The following is a 4,895-nucleotide window of genomic DNA, read 5'->3' on the forward strand; positions in this document are numbered from 1 at the left end:
GGACTCTCTGATGACTTTATCTTCTCTCTGGCTTGTGTGGTTCAACGTCACAGCTGAGTCACAGCAGGGATGGGGCAGGAATTACCCTTTGTGGTGAAAAAAATCCCCTGGATGGTGACTGAAGGCTTCAGGAGTGTCCAGTCATTTTTTAGAGTGAGAAAAAGCAAGAAAGCAAGTCAGAGAAAAAGAACCATGTCACATACTTTCAGGAAGCACAGTTAGAGTTCCCCTGTCTGAGAGTTTGGGGCTGCCACTGGCTTCCTCTGCCTCCTCCCTGGACACATCAAAGGAGAGGGCCACTGCTGGCCACTTGTCTGTGTTCCCTGGCTCCTCTGAGCAGCCTGGAGTTCAAGGTGGGGGTACTTACCTTTCTGGTAGAAATCCCCAGGGTCCTGGAGGCAGGTCCAAAAATTCAAGTTCCAGTGTTTTTGCTCTGCCCTGTCCAGCATCTGGGTGACCTCAGGTAAAAGTCACTTCCTCACAGTGGGTCTTGATTACCCCATCTGTAAAAAGAAAAAAAAGGAGTTGCAACAGGTGGTCTTTGGGCTCTAAGATTTGGGGACCCCATGGCAAAGGCAACCAGAGGCAGCAGGAAGGCCTGCGATGACCCAACTCCGTAGCATTCTGCATCAGTCGTGGTGATGACACAGGGCCCTCCCCTCCTTTGAAGTCCAAGGCCTTAGGACCACAGACTCCTCAGGGCCCTCCCCCACACCCCACTCAGGAAGTCATAGGTGGCTACATACTCAGTTCAGGCGCCACCACTTCCCTGCCCTGAGGAGAACAAAGCGCTAAACAAATGCAAGACCACGGCAGCTGGTCTCAGCAGCCAAGCGGGATGTGTTAATAGATGCACATTTGCAGGAAAACTGAACTGCAGGAATAATGGCTCTTGGCATGTCTGCTGCATGCTGGGCAACGTTTTCCCTCCAAATCCTTACAACATCCTGCTGGGAATTCTGCAGCCGTGTGTAGGCTCAGAGAAACAAGATGCCTGGTTCAAAGTCACACAGCCCCTAGTGAGTTCATTCCAGGAGTGGAATTCATACCAGGGCTGTGGGGCTCCAAGCTCTGTGTTCTTCCACCTACACAAGAGACACAAGGGAGCTTGGTGGAATCTTTGGAGCCCAGGATGGAGATCAGAGTATCCCACTTATCTCTCCTACCGAATGGAGAAGATGTCCCTGCACATCTGTCCTGCTGGGCTGCTACAAGGGCTTTGAAAACTTTCACTGTGGTTTCAAATCATGCGTTTTGAGGTCAGACAGATCTGAGTTGGGATCCTGGGTCCACCATTTACTAGCTGTGGGTCCTGGGACATGGTCCTTCACTTCTCTGAACCTCAGTTTCTGCATCTGTAAAACGGGACAATACCTACTTCACCCAACTGTTGTGATGACTTAATGAGATTGTACGTGAGAGTGTGGCATGGTGTGTAGCCCAAGTGAAGTGCTCCCAAGGCTTTGACATTTTACTCAGATGTTGGCCACAGCCACAGCCCTTCCAGTTCCTCAAAATCAGGGGAAAGGGTTAAAATGGTAAATTATGCTTATACAGTGTTTTCACATCTATGAACTTTACTTGAGCCTCACAGGTGGGCCAGGAAGGTCAGACATTGTCGTCTGACCCTAGATAAATTCACCATCCACCTTCCCTGGTATGACACCAGGGCTGCCAGGGGCAGCTGGCAAAGGGGGCACAGTACCCCGCCGCTGCAGCGTACACCGGGAACTCCAGCCTCCCAGCAAACCCTGAGGCCTGCTTCAACACTATCAGAAAGTCACTCCCGGCTGGGCGCGGTGGCTCACACCTGTAATCCTAGCACTCTGGGAGGCCAAGGCGGACGGATTGTTTGAGCTCAGGAGTTCGAGACCAGCCTGAGCAAGAGCAAGACCCTGTCTCGACTTAAAAAAAAAAAAAGAAAGAAAGAAAGAAAGAAAGTCACTCCCTTAACTGTACACTCTGAACCTGCAAACTCTCCTGGATGTCCACCTGTTTCCTCCTTCCCCTGATTTGGGATAGGAGAGGCACCCAAGACTTATCCCCCATCCTCTGAGTCTCTTTCTCTCCAGTCTCTTTTCTCTACCCTCTGTCTTCAATGCCTTCCTCTTTACCTGCTCCTTCCCATCAGCATCAAAATATGCTCGGGCAGCTCTAATAACAAAAGTGGAAAATAATAGGTACTACTTTTTAGTGCTGTGTTAAGTAATTTTACAGACATCATCTCATCTAATTTTCACATGAATCCTATAAAACAGGTATTACCATCATCATCCCCATTTTACAGATGAGGGAACTGAGGCACAGAGAGGTTAAGTGACTTAAAGTTTTATGGCTAGTGAAGCCAGAGCCTGTGCTCTAACCACACATGCTTTAAAACACTTCACCCTCATCCCAAATTCCTCTCCCATCTACCCTCTCAACTCACTTAACAGTGGAGTTTCTAGAAAAGATCGTCTACACAGGCGCTTGAATCTCCGGGGAACCATTTCCCCAGGGTTATAAATGTCAAGGTTGCCAAACGTCCTGGGCTGGTCCCAGTTTCTATCCAGCTAGCCCTCAGGCCAGCACCTGACACGGCTCTTAGCCCTTCTTTCCCTGGCTTCCCGCACCCCGGGGTGGGGGGACATTTCCTCCCCTGCATCTCTGGCTGCTCGGTCTGTATTGATCTCCTTGACCCCCTCTCCTCTTCCACTCTGAACCTGCCTCGGCCCCATCTCCACGGCTCCACCCGCCGGGGTCCACACCCGCGGGGTCTCTCTGCGCCGCCACATGCTCCTATCTCCCCAGGCTCCCACTCGTCCTTCGGGGCGCACCTGCCCGCGTCCCCACTTCCCCTGGGAAGCCCGGCTTTGTGATCCCTCGCGCCCCGCCGGCGCCAGCACAGACCCTGGCCGCCCGGCCCCGTGACGCCCGGTTGCCTGTCTGTGCCCCCAGCTCTGTCTGTGCGCCCCCCCGAGGGCGGGTGGCTGTCGTCTCCCCACCGCCACATCTCCAGTGGCGAGCGCAACTCTGGGAGCAGCGCGGCGCCCGCCCGCGCCTGCTCAAGGCTGACTGTGCCCCGGGGGTGCCGGGGCGCCTGCAGTAGGGGCTGGGGCAGTGCCGGGGCGGGCTCTGCAACCGCGATCGCAGGTCCCGGGCGGCCTTGGGGAGCCCCGGTCGGAGCGCGCGGGAGGCGGGCGGGGGTGCAGGGCGACCAACCTCCCGGCCGCCTGCGCTGCCTCCGCCGTCTGGCCGGGAGCTTCCGGTGGGGCGCGGGCGGTGCAGCCGGCGGAAGCGGGGAAGGCAGGGCTGGGGGCCCGGGTCCTGCTCCGGAGGCCGCCGGTGGGTCTGGCAAGCGCTCCCCTCATGGGGAAACTGAGGCTGGGGCCCGGCCCCCGGCACCGCGGGCACTGTGCTCCCACTGGTAACTACCACGCTTCCGTGCCCCTCCTCCGCTCGCCGCGTTCCCGCACCGAGTGCGGTGCCTGCACATGCTAAGTTCTCAGTAACATGCTCCCTGAGTAAATGAGTGCAAACCTGAAACTTGAAACCTCAACCTGGTCCCCTGCCTGTCTGAAATCCCGAGCGAAGACGAGGTGAAAATTAGTAAAACCTGAGTCTTAGCCTCCTTGGATCCTTGCAAAGAGCCCAGCACAGCGCCAGGCCGGTCTAAGCTTACTGGTTTGGAGCAATCAGTAAAGCGGTTCCGGGTGCTGTGCTTTTACAAAACTGGGTACTTTAAGGACCGGGTTCGGTTTTACTCTAAACACACACACACACACACACACACAGCCGCTATTCCCTATGCATTTGTGTATATTAGTCAAAATAGTTACAGAGCTTAGTGTTGGGATAGCATTTCAGTTTAAAACCTACAAACAACCTTTATTTTTGCAAACTACCAGTTTGGTAAAAGCTCCTTCTCCATCAGGCCTCTTGTAGGACTGATAGCTGTGGGAGGGGTGAGGCTGCCCACCTTGAGGTTTTGTTTCAACTCCTCAAAGGCACCCATTAAATTCTCTTTATGTATGTACATACTATGTGTCCCTTTATGTCTTGACTCCCAACTGCTAAGACCAGGGAACTATCTTTTACTTCTTTTGTTTATGTTTGTTTTTTAATCTTGGCTATATAAGTCTCTTACCCACTGGAGGCCGAGCTGCTGTCCCCCAGCTTCTGGTGGACAGGCTGGTCCTGCAGGACAGAGTGTCCTGAGGGTGAAAGGAGAACCACGGGGTCTGCCTGCTTGTAGACCAGCAGAGGGTCTCAGGAGCCTCCAAGAGGGAATCGGCCATCTGTGGGAGGTTGACCAGAGGTGGGCTCTGTGAGGCCTTTTAATCTAAGAGAGAAGCATTCAAAGAGTTCCTTAAGTCTCTGATTTAAAAACTCGTTTCTCAGGCCAATCCATGAAGTGAAGTTTCTCAAGGATTTGGGGCCTATAAAAGGCATTCTCTTGTCCCACCTCTCTCCCACCCACCCCTTCCTCTCTGCCCTAAGCCAGTGTAAGTGAAAAGAGCAGGCAGTCTGACCTCACTCTCTTCATGTGCCACATCCTGTTTTCAGATTAATGAGCTCATTCGTTGGAAATTTACCAAGGGAAATAGTTTAATTTTGGAAAGTACCAAAAACTTATCTGTAGTCACTCAGCTTAATTTTGGGGGCTCTTAAAATAGAGGGGCACCACCGGAGGACCTGCAAACGCTTAGGGAATGGCAAAGCTACAGAAATTGAAAGCTGAACCCAGTGAGGCTGAACCTGACTCAGAAAGGAAATAAAACCTTTTGGAGGCCACTCATCTCTGCCCAGTAGAATTTTTTTTCTTTTTCCTAAAAATAAGTTTAAAAAGAGAAATAATCCATCTGGTCAAAACCTCAGATCTGGTGGTCTGAGCATAGGGCCATGATTGAGGAACA

Source organism: Eulemur rufifrons, chromosome 7 (genome assembly GCF_041146395.1).
Source record: "Eulemur rufifrons isolate Redbay chromosome 7, OSU_ERuf_1, whole genome shotgun sequence".
NCBI classification, from domain to species: domain Eukaryota; kingdom Metazoa; phylum Chordata; class Mammalia; order Primates; family Lemuridae; genus Eulemur; species Eulemur rufifrons.